Source organism: Anomalospiza imberbis, chromosome 8, assembly GCF_031753505.1.
Source record: "Anomalospiza imberbis isolate Cuckoo-Finch-1a 21T00152 chromosome 8, ASM3175350v1, whole genome shotgun sequence".
Taxonomy (NCBI): Eukaryota; Metazoa; Chordata; class Aves; order Passeriformes; family Viduidae; genus Anomalospiza; species Anomalospiza imberbis.
In genome coordinates, this window is record NC_089688.1 from 6,283,380 (window position 1) to 6,299,836 (window position 16,457).

The 16,457-nt window shown below is 39.0% G+C and overlaps 1 long non-coding RNA gene across 6 annotated transcripts in view; it reads right to left on the reverse strand.

Moving 5' to 3' along the window:
- LOC137477849 (uncharacterized) overlaps nucleotides 1-16,457 on the reverse strand; it is a 173,416-nt gene that overhangs the window by 71,321 nt on the left and 85,638 nt on the right. The gene's annotated exons all lie outside the window — the stretch shown is intronic.

Here is a 16,457-nt window from a genome sequence, read left to right on the forward strand (position 1 = left end):
TTAGGCGAGCATTAGAACATAACATCAGAACAAACTGATGTTGTTGTGTTAAAACTGCACAACGCTGTTTCACTGATGCTGTGTCAAGAGAAAATAGGCAAGCTTTGAAATCAGCAGGTTGGAGAGTTCCTGGCCCCTCTGTCTTTGGATTCATTTTTCCACTTTTTTTTTCACACTGTTATGAGGAAGGAAGTCTCTCCTTCCTTACAAGAGGAAAAAAACCAGATCATTCCTAGTCTGTAGTGGTGAGGCAACAAAAGCGGCTCACAGTGGCAAAAGCAGCAGAGATGTTTACCCAAGATTGGTCACTGCAGTAGCAGGGAAATACAGCAGTACAGACCCCTAATGGAGCAGATATTAATGACTGAGATACCTATACATGAGCTGTGTTCTGAAAACCTTTCCTGGCCCTTCAAAGCCAGCACAGGAATGGTTCTCAACAGCCAGCTCCATTCCGATATCTCCAGCAAGGTGCTATGACAGGGATTCCAGTGATCCCAAGTCTGTCTTGAAGGCATTATTGAAATCCTCTGTGCAATTTTTTCCTAATTTGGTCTCCTTTGGGTTGTGTCTTTTCCCTTCAGACAGATTGGGCAAAAGGCATGGGAGTGAAAGCAATGTAACTATAAAAAAACCCCTTCATTTATCTACCTAAACCCTTACATCACCCTCTACATACTGCTCTTTGCTCATCCACATCTGCCTGCTTTCTGGGCCCACCTTCCAGATCTCAGCACACAGACAAAATATGCTAAACACTGCACCTCCCACTACTGCCTGTGAAAGTCTTTACTAAAGCACACAAGAATTCAGGCCAAAGATTAAGAATAGCCAAGCCTATTTCTTCCTGTTAAAGATGAAAGCTATCTACAGCTGCCAAAGCATTTCCTCCATTTGTTTTTAGTCTATTACAGGGAGAAGAATCTTTTCCTGAGAAGTGTCTCTGTGAAGGTCTAACTTATTGAAAGAGCAGCATCATTTCCTGTAGCCCTCTGGATTATCTCTTTCAAACTGTAAGGTCATACAAAGTTTGAAATGAGACTGTCAGGCTGTAGGTAAAGATAACAGATTTGAAAGATGGTACAATATAAAAGTGATGACCTAACCCAGCATTTTTAATTTTGGGAGATGGGAAAGGCCTCCCAGTCAAGTAAAACAGGTCTGCATGGGTAGCATCTGTAGTAGCAGCTTTGAAGAGTGGAACTAAAAATTGCTCTAAAATCTTCAGTCTCCTAGACATCTAACTAATATTATCCTAAAATAATCAGACAGAATGAGTATCATCACAACTAATACCTAGGCGTTACAGAAGACTCCAGAAGGACATTAGAATAGATTTACAGTGTAAAAAACTGGTTGAGTATTGCTGTTCTTTCATTTTATATTATTCTGTATAAGCTGATGCTTCACATTTGAAGAACGGGCTTGGCTTAATTTTATCTGACATACTGCCTAAGTGCTTCACAATTTCATTCCCCAATAGAATTCACAAAAAGCTTGTCTTCCACAACAAACTTGGTAGAAGCCTTGTTGGAGCATCTTTTGGGATTGCAAGAGAGAGTGGGATGCTCAGCAAGCACAGCACATGAACCAAGAAAGCTGTCAGACACCATAACTCACTGCAGGCCTCATCCTGCCTTCAGTAAGCATTCACAATGCCACAGTTGAAGAGCACTACTATGGCTGTAGCATTACTAGGGAAACAAAGACAGGGCTCATTTTCTCAGGCAACCAATTAGAACATTCAAAAAGCACTTTCCAAAAAGATTTATCACAACTGCCAAACTAAAATTTCACTCTATTCCACTCTTTAAAGGTCAGCTCTGAAGCAGTTAGAGTTCTCTGTCACTCTGGGAGGTGGCTTTTTCATCTCCTTTCTCCTTCCAGATTTCACATTGAAGTGAAATCTAGTTGTCTTAATCCAGTAACAAACCAATGCAAATTAACATTCTACCTTAGGAGAATCAAGCCTAACTTAAAATTTAAGCTCCATTATGGCAGAAAAAAAAGAATTATTTTGTGATCTAATCCAAGGAATACTAATTCATTTAAAAAAACTCTTACATGCAGAAAAATAAGAGAATGCATAAGTAAGATATGCCACAGGGGTAGCCTGAAGCCATATGCCAGCAAGTTACTCTGCTTGTATATTATGAGAATTTTTATCCATCTAATCAATAAGAAATGAGTAGTTACTATGGCAATTTCTACACTACAAGGTACTTGTGCTGCAGTAGAGTATGTTCTAGAAGGACAAATACATTTTTCACTCTGTTATGTAAATTTTTGCACATTTTCAGTGTTGCAGTACAGTGTTTAAGCTAGAGAACAGTGAGAAGGAAAAGGTAGGAAGAACAAAATGAGTTAAAATATAGTGCAGTTGTAAAGGATGGCTTGGGAATTCTTACCTGACAATAACAGATGCCAGGTTAGAGCAATCTGCAAACATTCAAACAAATTAACCAGAGATTTTCAGATCTTTATTTGAAATCATATAATTAGTAATGAAACTAAGATTTCACTATTCTATTTCCTTCTGATTACTTTCCTCCAAGTTTAAACTAATGTGGCTAGAGAGTAGTCTCCCTTATACCACCACAAATTCATACTAATATTGCTCTCAGAGAATAGCAATACACTGCAGTAGCCTGATTACAATGAATGTATTCCCTTCGAGCACAATAGTCAACCTCAGAGGGACTGCTGACACAGAACAAGCATAAAAATTCATTCTCAAAATACAGAATACTGTAATAGCATAGGGTTCTTCTAAAGGTTTGAAAATAACTGATCCAAATAATCTTTATGAAATACACAGAGAAACTACATATGCCTTTCATAAAATATTTATCAGAAATCCATCACCTTATATTTTGCATTTTTAATTTCCCCCCTACACCTCTTCAAGATATTATCCTTGTTCAGGTAGTAGAACAAATGCTGAGGAGAAACCTAAACCCTACAGAGGCAGGCAGTTCCCTGCAAGAGCTCAGCTAGGAAGAGATGTCATGGCTACATAGGGAGACAAATTAAAGCTCACCACAACTGAAGATAGGCCAATGACTGTAGCATGAGCATGTCAAAAAACATGGCTGGGAGAGAAGCCTAAATTAGCATGGAGACAACTTCAGATGGGAGAAACAGCCACATATGAATGCAGGGGTCTAAGAGTACTTTGAAGTTCCCAATAACTTCTCCTAGAATCCATATATATATATACACTGTGAAGTTACAAGTGAGTATTTCTGACAAATAGATGCACCCAAGAGATGTTTAGATTTTGATGCCCTTTTTCTGAAAGAACAATGCTGAGAACTGAAAGCTTATGCAACTAAAGTTATGGGAGTTCTTTTCCACAGGATTCAGATGCAACTGTATTTTCACTCATAATATTGCTAACTCTAAAGTTACATTATAAAGAAATACTAACTTCTATATAAAAAGGCTCTGAACTTCACTGTAGTAACAAAGACACACCCCAAAACCTCACAGGTAGATTATAATTAAAAGAAGCAGTAAGTATAATCCACAATAACACATAAATTCAAAAGAGATATTTGAAGTGGGACAATGCCTTTGAAATAGGAAAATAAGTGAATAAAGAGAGACCCTACAGCAAAAGATGATAAGCTTAGGCAAACCTCCTGAAGGCTGGCAAGTTCAGTGGTAGTTGTCTATTACAGGGAAACAAACACTGAGGTAATGGATAAACATGCAGACAGAAATCCCAATCTCTAGCACTGCACAAAGGAAGAGCTGTTAAATTAGAGGGGCTACCTAGTGAGCTTGCCCTACACACACCATGATGAAGGAGCATACTAAGAGACTGGGCTGCTTCTGGAGAAGATACTCAACCTTCACCCTCTGCCTGCAGCTTATGCATCACAGTAGTCAATTTAGCCACTTGAAATTAAGGCTATATTTGGACACAGTTTTCTAGGACTCTGGACAGGATTCACAATTGGACAATTAGGGGATTTAAAAAGGTTCTTTGTTTTCTCCCAACTGTGTTACCTCAACAGCACACTCACCAGATGATTTCAAGCCCATTTCCTTAATAAAAAGGACCAGCTACATCACTTTTTCCACTGCAGAAAGAGAACATGAAACACAAGAGGTAGACTGGCCTAGAGACAGTCAACACCATAAAACTAGACTTGGAAAAGTTTTTATTCTCACCTCTTGGAAGTTTACTGAGGTCCTTAAAGCCACAGAGCAATTCCTCAGAAAATATCAAGTAACATAGCTACCAATATAATAGTTCAGAAGTCACAGTATTTCCCTTCAGTTCGTTAGCTGGGTACGGGAAATAATGTCCTTCTGAAATAAAGGACATAGAAGGGAAGACTTCTATTCTTTCTTCCAGAAAAAACTTTAAGGCTTGTGTTTTGAAGGTAGATGGAATAGCATACATTAAGCCTTTTAATTTAATGCCTCCTTTAAAAAAATCTTCAGCTGATGACATTTTAATTTGCACCAAATGTTTTTGTGTCTGCCTCCATACTGCTCATCCTAGACAGAACTTTGTTAGAGTGAGTGGTCCTCTTAGCCAGCTCCACAGCCAAGGTTCTCTTTAAAGCAATGAAAATGGAAAAACATGTGGCCCGTAAGGAAACACAACAGGAACTGACTACACATCTAAGCTACTTCTTGAGAAGTGGCTTTTCCATGGAAGTGTTTCCAATAACGAACTTCAGCAAATTTCCATTTTGCTATTTAAAGGGCCTGGCACTGTGGTTTCAACAGATGTGCCATAACACCAACTGTTCACATCACATGAAAACCAAACCTTTTTAGAAAAGCAACTTCAATGTACTTCACTGAGAAAAGTGGTGCCTACTAGGAACTAGAAAAAGCAGTATTTTCCCCACAGAATGGTTAGGTCTTAAAAGGTCTGAAGCATATCAGCAGCTCTTGGATCTCAAATACAGTATAGCCATGACAGAGCATAAAACATGTCCTGTGGTTATAAAACACCATGTGCTCTCCACTTTTAGTATTTTACACTCCCTACCCTCCCATTATCTAATTTCTATTGTGTAATGTCCTATTTATAAGCTTCAGGCTCTTTTCTAGTTACTTTATTGTCATCAGAAACAATTGCTTCTGCTTGCACTACTTCCTTACCTCAGATTTATACTGCCTTCACAGTGTCTAGAAAGAACAAAACAGACACCAATTAACAACCCAATCTCACAAGAGATAACCCACAGCTTCACAGTGTGGTGAGGAGTTAGCAACACTGCTGTCATAAGCACCTTGCAAGATCAGAGGTCTACAGAGAAGCAAAGACAATATAAAACATTACACTCAAATTACAGCATGAAGGAATTTATCCTAGGATAAGTAACTCTTAACAGTTCCATGGAAAGCAAGATCTTGAACTGTGCAAGTGTTTAAAAAAAGAAAACTTATTATTAAAAAATTAAGGAAAAAAGTCCTTCACTGAGTCATAATGGCTGAGTTCTACCTTTCTTCTTTGTCTGCAAGACTGCTTTCATCCCCTAGCTCCTACACAGGTTTGATTCCAAGGAGCTGCATGGACAAGGATGCCTTGTTACTATTTTTCTGAAAGATGGGTCCCAAACTACAAAAAACCTGAAAACAAAAGTGAGTAAATCCCACTTCATCTCCCTGCAGTTGGGAGCACTAGTTAAAGGGAACAGAAGCTGTATAGGCACCCTTGTCCTGGTGAAATGCAGTGTTACTGTAACTGGAGATACTGCTTTGTTAGGAGGAGCAAATAGTCACATGAACATGGAAAACAGGATATCACCACAGGGAGGTTCTCAGCTACATACAAAAACATGCAGCTAAACCCTCTGCCTGCACATGTCAAGGAAACAGTGAGGGACCATGTCTTCTTCAAAAACTTAGTTACATTTCAGATAAAATTAAATGGCATTTCGAGTGCTTTGCTTATACACAAAACTATTGCAATGAGGCCACAGGCACTGGGAGGGAAGCAGGGAGAGCAGAAGGGTACTCAGTTAGAAACAGGCATGCATTTACACCTTAATCTGGAGCAGGCAGAGATCCTGGTTAACCCCAGTGTTACCATAATCAAATTCTTCCTTAACAACTTTGACACAATTTTACACAGCCATGGAATAACATACACCTCTTCACAACACACACCTTCCATGTTGAAAAGACAGGTAGGACTCATCACTTGTACTTATGATACCCTTGCTTTCAATTGTCCTGTAAATGGAAAGCCTTCAGGACAGACTCAAAAAGGACAAAAACCCATTAGAAGGGGTTACTTTCCTCTCTACTGCATTCAAGACATAAACAAATCCTCCTAAATCATCCAATTTAGAAAATGGTGCTTGGTTTTCCCTTCTCCATACTGTGGGACTATATATGTTATGGTTAACATCTTTCTGAGTCTGCCTTGACCAAGAGCATAGGAAAACTTTACAAAATAGCCAGCTTCTGTATTCACAATTTCATTATCAACACAGGAGAGCAGAAAATGTTCTTACCATGCCAGGGTAGTCCACTTCATAGCTAAGAACCCAGGAGTACACATAAACACTTGGCCTAATCTAATTCCCCACCTGCAACAGGCAGTTTATACCCTCCGAGCTGCCAGTTCACCAAGTCCCTCCCTCCCTTCCTCCTTGCAGCTCCCGGGGCTCACCTGGTGGCAATTGGCAGCTCCTTGATTGAATTCAGCAGAAAACCAAGCAGCAGAGGCAGGGGAAGGGAGATGCTGTGCGTTGCTGCATAAACTCAGCTGTGTTGCCTTACTGACTGATGAATGACAATTCACATAACCTAACTGGATAGAGCCAGATCAGGAAACTATTTCTATACTTAACTGTTGAACAACAAGGCTTGCATTTAGTGGATTATTACTGACTTGAAACTCTCTTTTCTCTGTTGCTGACTCCCACAATGTGACAGGAAGATTATCCAAGGCTATCTCTGTCCAGTGCATAACAGAAGAGCAGAAAGCTCTTCAGATTTGCCTGTACTTGAAAAGTGTCCCAGGAAGGAAAAACAGCACTAGCTGGATTTTTTCCTGGTTTAAGTGAAACAAATCTATTCAAAATAAGTGCTCACAACTGGAACAAGAGACTATGAGACACTGATGAGAAAATGGAGTAGAGAACTGAACAAAGAGAGATGAACCCTTTCCCCAAGTAAAAAATGGCACCTCTGCCAGTTTTCCATTGTTCTCCTCACGTCTCTCTATTTCCTTAATAGCAAAGAGGATTGGGATCCCACATGGTAATGACAATGAAGACCTCTTTGGCCTCATCCACTTTGGGCTCTGACTGAATTCAAATGTGTCTGGAAAAAAGATTAACAAGGAATAACTAGTACTGCTGTAGTTGGCTTGTGAGCAGAAGAAAAAAATTGCATTAAATCACCATTTAGAGATAGGTCTGAGACTTAAGAGATTTTTTTTCTACAGTAGCTTATAGTCCCCTCTTTTCCTTGGCAATTTTTACAAGATATAAAGTTCTTAAGGGCTCCAGAGCTTGCCTGAATATCAAGTGATTAATCTAGTTTTCTATTTGTCTATATTCATATTTTCAGACACAATAAAAGGAAAATAATAGAGGCTAGATATGAAGAGCAAAACACAGCTGTGTAGTGAGGGTCTTCTAAAACCATGCCAGTCTGTCAGGCCATAGGTGCAGAATAGTCAGTAGTGGACAGTTTGCTATTCATGCTGCCCTATGACTACAACAGCGTATCAAGTGGACCCTCATGTTTGGGTAAACATGAGTTTTGCTAAAGATCAGTGATCATTTCTGACAGTCATTAATTATAAATGACAGGGTGTTGTGTGTGTCAGCCACCAACTTCTCTTGTTCTGTTAGACTTTGATATTATAATTACCTTTATTCATCTCTGCAAATAGAAAATTCTTCCTTTGGAGGCTACAGATTTTTTGCTAATTTCTTCACACACTTGAGTTTCAAGAAATGGATGTGCCACTTACTGTGCTTAATCTAACAAAATTTCTTTGTCTTGCAATTTACTGAATCAACATTTAGCACTTGGTCTAACACCCTCAGTCTCACTGTGACAGCTGGTGCTGTTATCATAGAAGACCAAGTCTAGGCCTGGGCCCTCAGTGTTCAGTAAACCACAAGTGAAATTTAAAAAGTGTTGTTATTCCTTCTCCTGAGCCTCTACCAGCAAGCAGTCTTCCAATCTGTTACAAGCATGCCAGCATAAATGTTTGCTGAAGTTCTGTACACAGTGGTCACTGCATCTCCCTTCCAGAGCACAGAACTTCCTCTGCAGAGCCAGGTAACCAAAGGGAGGGAGCCTGGGGGAGAGCCTGGCAGGCAGACACGTGAGTCTCTGCTCCCTTGGTTCATCTGTTAGAAGGCTACGAGATCCAGCGTGAAGCACAGCAGAGCAATGCTAAATAGAAACTGCTTCAGAGGTTTTCAGAGCATGATGGGATCAGAGCTTTTACAACTCACAGCCAATCAGAATGGTTATAAACCTTCTTCAAATTCTTTGCAGCAAGAAAATGGCAGCCCCTCAGGTTAGCTGACAGCCATGGGGACCTCTATCTATCATTCCATGTATCATTCTTGATTTGTTCAAGCTGATTGTCAAAGATTTATGCAGTATCCAAGATGACTCATTAATTGCTTTCCAAAGGTTTCCAGCATTACTTGTCTGAGAAAAAGAGCATGTGAACAATCTTCATCTAAAGGAGCTGAACTAAAAAGCAATGCAGTTATTAGTAAAAGCAGCAAAGTGTCATGATGAGACACTTATTTAGAACATGAAATTACATCAATCACCATACCATTTGCACCTAAAAACCAGCTAGGTAATGCAGCTCAAGTCAGCATACACATAAATCTAAATGTGGCTAATCACGTTAGTCTGTCCACACAAAATGAAATTACCTGTGACTAATACTAATACAGATGAAACTGAAGAAAATTATTTTGTAGTGCAACATGATCATCTCTTTGGGCTGCACTCAGTTTCTCACTGGTTTGGAGGTGAGGACAGTAAGAAAAATAGGAACCTTATGCTCAACAAGGCTGAAAGCTCAGCAAGCACACACACTAAGAAATTATTTTGCCAAAAGACAAATTGTTCAATATTTTGCAAATATTGTTTTGCCCCCTGAAGGACAGTTATTTGGTTTAATACATATCCATGATCTCCAGGGAACTACAGAGAAACAAAGGTGCAGATAAAGACAGAGAGAACAGTAATGAAGTCAGATGTCCTGTGGTCCTGATGATATGCTTTCAGGTCACAAAGTAACTAGTTCTAACAGCATTTTACTTAGTAGAAATAGACACAGCTCAGAAGTAGAAAACTGGAGATGTCTGTGAAAAGGCCAAAAAAAAGCATTTTCTTTTTTAAAAAAAGCAATTTATACCATCTGAGGATGTAGCTGAACATACAACCATGTCCTCATCAAAGACTTCAGGTAAGGGCTAACAAGTGCTCACCCACAGGTGAGTATTTCAGGTAGAGGAACAGGTACCAGTGGTTACAAAGATCTGGTGCTTCCTGAACACACATCGGCACCACCATGGGCAATTGCTGTGTAAGGAAGGAGTATCCCCAGCAAGACATGCATTGTGGTGCTGGGGATATTAGTGACTACCTTAGGATGTGTGAGTAAAACATTATGCTTTTTCTACTGGTAGCTATTAAGAAAGAAAGAAGGTTCCTAGCCTCCTCATTTTAACACACAGAAAGTACAATTTGATGCCACATGTATTAACCACATAAAGTAGCCTTAAGAAGCAACTACAGATTCCATGACAAATGCATGTTATGCCAGAGACATAGGGATAGTTCAGCAGGCTTTCCTGAGTCTGGACTCTACTGAACAAATGAACCTTACCAACCTGTCTGGAAATAATGGCCTCACACCTATTGAAGCTGCACAGGCATTAATGTAGAGACAAGGAGAGACGACCAGGATGGATTGAAATTTACATCATCAAAATTAGTTCAAGCAGGAACTAGAAATGAGAACAGATGACTGCAGCCATGTAAGACCTCTTCTTTCTAAAGCCAGGAACAGAAAGAAATGTCCTAGAACATCTGAGCTGGATAAACCATTTTCCAGTACTCTTCTGAATAAAACAGTGAAATGAACTGCCTCTAGACAAACTGAGATGTAGATTGAGTACCAGCCAATAGTATATGTTTAAAAGCAACAGCCTCATTCAGCCAAAGAATTCTTTTTGGATATTTTTGTTGTTTAAATGAGGAAGAGAGAAGCTACTGGCTGCCTGCCATTGTAATGTGATATCTTGGCAGGAAAACACTTTGTGTTATATCACAACCATATGGTGGTGGGAAAGATTTTTTTCTATTAAGTTTCTGTAATAATCTGTTCCTATTTTTAATGCAGCCTTTCGGCATAAGACGAGTATGTTTGCTTCTCAGTTCTGTCACAGGAGTTGTTAATGTACGGCTACACTTTTATACCTAATAATGGCAAATATTAAAACATTGCATTTTCAGAGGTACAATTAGCTCTCCTGTTTTGAAAAGGTAAATGAGCCCACTGATGGAAGGGAGCTTCTGGGAAGAGATAACCCTGGTTTCCCACAGGATGGCACTCCTTTTTTTTTAACTCTAATGGATGAGAATACTCAAGTAGGTATGATTAAATGAGGTCTGTCTTTCTTTGGTAACAGAGGAAACAGGAAGATGTGTCAGAAGTTGTCACTTGCATTTCTGTCCTCAGCAGCTCAGCTCCATCTTAGAAACAGCAACAATAAATAGTTTTCCTATTCCTCGTATAAAGTCAGAGCAAGTAAATGCTATAGGCAACTGAATCTTTCATAGATTCTTAGGACAGGTTCCTGCTCTAGCCCAGCTAACTTTCTCCCTCAACATATCGAGAAATCAGCAGGTAGAAATATTAGTGAATTCAAATTTTTTTAGATTCATATGTCTGTACTTTGACTCCTGTTGGGATAAGCCTCTTATCAGTATAAGGGCACAGACGAACTTTTGGCATATGAATACTCCCCAGAATCCAGTAGCAAACATGTTTTTTACTATTCTGTTCATGTTTCTAACTTTTGCGGTCTTCTATCTTTGCAACACAAAATAAATAAAAGTACACAGAATTTCTTTTCCACTACCAGTAATCCAAACACCACCACAATCACTTTTGCAATCAACTTTTTTGCCAAGGAAGTTGAAATACAAGATAAGACACAGAGGTACTTATCTAACAAAGCTTTTTCCAGCACAACAAATAAATTTCCATTAAGGGTTCCTGAGGCAGATGCCTGCAGGATCCTAGTTCAGACCACATGAAACCCCTGCAGCTTGCTGTTGCCCAGACAACTCTGCTTGTACTCCCAAGAGTGCATAAAGAAGTGGATGGGTACCTGGATTATGCCTCTTCATGGAAGTTCTTTGTCCCTGTATGGCTGCACTGAAGCACAGGAATGAATTAAATAATTTCCAAACACTTGCAGGCAGTTGAATGCGAACATCTATGGAGTTAGGCAGACAGAATAGTTTCTGGCATGTTTCTGACCCATGTAAAGCAGTATTCTCCCCTACAGCCCCAGGGTGGGTATTCGGGCTGTGATGTCCCAGGAGCTGTCCCTAGCCAGCTGGAGGAGGCTGGGAGGAAGACTCTTGGGCTTCCCCAACACGTGGAGGTCCAGAGAGTTTTCAGGGGTGATTATTTGCTGTATTGTGGCTGCAGTCCTCAAGGCCTTGATATTTTCATAATTTCTAAGAGACTTAATTTAGTAGGAAATACGTAAACTATGCAATTCCCATTGATTTCAGCTCTGAGCTGATGTCAAGAATGAGTTGCACTCCATGATTGAAAGGAACAAAGTCTGGCCCACATTTGAATTTGCCCCACATTCTTCATTATATTTTTATTATTTGGATGCCTACAAAAACCAGATAACAATAGAAGTACTGAACTCTGGAATGAAAGCCCAAAGGGAAGAGTTTGCGAGAAAATGATAGAAAATTCAACTGCTGTGATTTGCATGATGGCACCGCTGGAGTTTCTTCATGAAACGTTACCAGGGCAGGTGCAAACATTAGACTGTTTCAACCAGTGGTTCATAACTTACCTACATGTTAAAATTCAATTTTCTCTACTTTCATATACTTTCTTGCACTTCTTGGTACATAACAACCTAAGAGGTTTTTCTTTATGATGTTGAGCATATGAATGTTATAAAAAAATGTTTACAGCAAAATATCATCAAGAATTATTTACATTACTGCCAGCTCTTTTGAGATACTTCGACTAACCCTGTCTTTCGGGATTTTCCTTGTTAAAAATGTCCATGCCCCTTGGTAAAGCCCTTCACACCTTAGCCAGAGAATCCACATTTTGCTAATATGATGTATTTTTGACTGACAGCATAGTTTTCAGCCTTTAAAAATATCCATATGCAGTAGTCAAAACATAGCGTACTTGCAGCCCCTTGGAATCTTAATTCCAAGTCTGTTTAACTTCCTGTTAAAATTTACAGATTAAGCAGTAATCAGAAAGATCTACTGTGAGAAAGAGCCAGTTTTGCAGGATCCAGTGAGACAAAAGCAAAGGAGGTTATCTTATGATTTTACGCAGCAGAGTTGCAAAACAAACAGTTCAGCCTCAAAGCAATGAATCTGAATTGGTCATGGTATAGCTCAATGGAGAATACACTCAGAAAAGTAAATGAGAGATGAAAGAAAGACTTTACTGTAATTTACATTTGTTAATATGGAAATTATGAAAATAAGTAAATGCTTTAAAAACACATTAATGGAATTCACTCAGATTTACAGCTGGAATTTGATTCTGTCATTCTTTCTTATATATAATCCAACAGAGCTCAAGCTGCCTAAAAAAGCACCATTATTACAGAAACACTGATGTCTGCTCTGCCTAGTCATGAATTGCCACTCTGCCAGTGAATGAGGGTCCAGCAGTAAGTGCCCTAGGAGCACAGGCCTCCTCTGCCTTAACTACCAAGCATACCTTCAAGCCAGAATCCCTTGAGTAAAGCTTTGTATTCTGCAGACTTTATTACCAGCTCTTTCCAAACCTTTGCTTGCAAGTCAGCCATAAATAACAAGGAGAGTTTGCAACTGTTCCTGTTGAGAACAGTGGTGAAATTTGCTTAAACTTTGCTGCTTCTGGGTGTGTAATGGTATGTAGGATATGGGTGCGCTCCAGAATGGCTACAGCAATATAGCAGCTCATGATTCCCACTGGAGAACCTCTGGAGAGGTAAACAGGTATCTCTAGTCCAGGTCACAGGTATAAAGGGAAATGCAAGCCCACTTCATTCCAGTGGTCACCAAATCAAGTCATGGTCACTCAAAATGTCCCTGGGCACACATGCACAGGGAAGGGAGCCAGCCTGGAGACAGCATGATAGCATGGCACCATGCTTGTGTGCACAAGAGACAGGACAGGTTTGTTCAAAACCAACTTGTATTATGCCTAAGAGCAACTTGTTCTCTCCTTGTGTTCATTACATTCTCTCTCCTCTTTATATGAAAATGATCATTCTGACCTGCAGAAAAATGTTTAATTATTACTCAGTTTCATGGTCACAGTATAAAGTTTTTTCAAAGATGCCTTACAAACTGAGGGGAAAAAAAAGAAAAAGAAAAAGAAAAAAAAGGCAAAATAAAGTACCCAGTTATCTAGGAACCTATTGGAATTCTTCAAGTCTCTGGGCATGCATTATGTATTCACCAAGTTTGCTGCTGGTGATGTAAGTTAGAAATTCTCCTGCTGGTTTTGATTGCAGCTGCAGAGTCACAGATTTGAACACCAGTAGACAATCATTCTTCTGAGCCTGCACATAAATATAAAATGTTTCCTTTTTCCTTATCTCATAAACCTTCCACTATGATTACTTCAAAATGAATTCCTGTTTTCTTCAGATTTTCTCCACTTATCATGTTACAATTAACAAAATGTATTCCATCCAACAAAGCTATGTAATTTGCATATTCAAAGGTCACCATACAGGTTAAAGTTATTTAACTATGAAAGAGATGATAATTTCACAATCTTTTTTAATGCAGATAAAATACAAAATTACCTCTGGGTTTTTAATTTGCACATTTACAGACGCATGATAAAGAGTTTTACGATAATGGTATAAGCAGCATAACGAACTTTCAATTAGGCTGTGACAGCTCTTCCCTCTAGTCTTTGCATTGTCGTTTTGTTATTTAAAACAGTCATCTCTTTAAGGGAGCAACAAAGAATATTACTGCACCCATACTTTGGAACCAAAGTGGCAGCTTCCCTCAGGAGTGCTGCTGCAGTGTCAGCTCACGTGTGCACTATGTGACATGGGACTGCTCCTTGCCAAGCGGGGTGGGAAGGAGATGGGATCAGATAAATTAGATCAATGGACCATCAGGTTGTGTGGGTGTTCCAACCACTGAACAGTCCAGATCATCAGGGCAGAGCAGTGATACATTGCAAAGAAGAGTCCTGTGGGTTGCTGTACACCCTTGTGGGGTTTTTTAACTTAATTTCATATTGAATTTGTAAAAACATAATAAAAATCCTGGACATTATATTTAAATTAGTACTGGAAAAAGCAATGCTGACTGAATTTCCTATGAAATGGTAACAAAGTGAAATTCTATTTCCCCATCTAAAAAAGTCTTCAGCTATCTTACAGAAAATTAGATACCTCAGCACAACACTTATCCACCTCAGGTAAACCAGTGCAGCTGAACCAAATCCATTGCAAAATTACCCTTTTCTCAGTTAACACCATGGCCACAAACCAATCCACTCTCTTAAAATGAGCAAGCAGAGGACAAACATTTCTGCGTATTATGAATTACAACAAAGTCAGTTACCGTTCCATTGTGTTGAAAGCCAGCCCTGACAGTCATATGTTGTTTTGTCCCCACCTGTCTACACTTTTAAATAAGAGAGTAATTTATTGCAACAAACCAATTTCTGCAATTCTAGATGTTTATCCAAAGTCTGCAACTGCTACTTGAAAAGTCCTAGAGACACAAGCACTAAAAAATATAAAAATTATAGGATTTTAATGAAAAATAAGATCCTAAAAACCTCCAGAAATTGACATTATTTATTGAAAATCACAGCTAATTTTACATGTCTGCTGACTGCTGTAGATTGTGGCCTTTTCTGGACATATCTGATGTAACAATATTGCACACCAATGGTGAACCTTTTAGAAATGGACCAGTCTTGAAGGGTATAATGAATAGGCCATAGAAAACAGCCAAATTACTTCTCTTTCAAACACTCTGGACAGCAAAGTGAAAGTCAGATGTATGCGCAGGAACCCTTCTTTGAAAGTCACAATTACAGATGATTACAATGTGTCCAGAGTAGCTATTGAGCTAGTCTACTGTCAAAAGCTTTACTCTCCTTGGCAGTTGTCTTCCTCATCTTCATTTGCCATGAATCCCTTCCTGGGATTCCCATGCCTGTGAGAACAAACAACACAGTGACAGGACCCTCCCTTTACCCCATTCTTTAAAGATCTCTACATCTTCTGAGATGCATCAAATTTTACTTTTGCCTCTATTGTAGATTGGTTTATGGGGAAAGGAGAGGAAGAGGCAAATGCAAGTGACAATTGTGAAGTGACCGAATTGTACAGAATACAGTTATATGCTGTTCCCCCCATAGTAACTGCCCCCTCCAAAGAAAAAGAAAATTCATATTCCTAATACAAAATACAATCTTGGAATGCAAATTTTCAGAACTTCTACTACAGGAAATATGACTACATGCCTTCATGGTTGGACATGAGAACATGACAATATTTCAATAGCAAATATGCATTTAAAAGCTTATTTAGAAAGAAAAGAAGATTTAGAAGTCTGGTGCACGTAAGATTGCAGGGAGAAGAAGTGACTTAAGATTGACTGAGGAGAAGGTCTTCAGATGAACTTAAAATTTTTAGAAGTTGATAGAAGCCCTGACTTTATCTGGAAGTGGTTGTATGAGAAGCAGTACAAAAACTTCCTTTTTTACTCCATATCAAACACTGCTAAAAATTGTATTTTGGAGGGCTGAAATTCTTGGGGCAAGCTGAAACTACCACTGTAGTCCAGAAGAAGACTGTGTATATTTTACAGATGAGAAGCTTACTTGGACCAACCCTTTAAAGAGTTTGATACAACACTGAAGCTCAAACTAACAATGTTAAAATGTCTGAATTAAAAAAAAAAAAAAAAAAAAACAAAAAAAAACTTCTTATCTCTCTGTTGCTATAACAGAATTCACAGTATGGCTGAATTTTTGTGCATGTAAAATATACAGGAACTATGGAACTACCAAGTTGCAGTAAGATTTTCATCCTGAAAGTCCTGTCACTATTTTGTGCTTTACTGCAGAAAGCACCTTGAAGCCAAACTGTAGCCACTGATGTAAAGGAAGAAAAGAGCAGTGAAAAGTGGTTTGCTATCTATGTACAATTTGAAGCATGAGATTTCACATAGCTTAA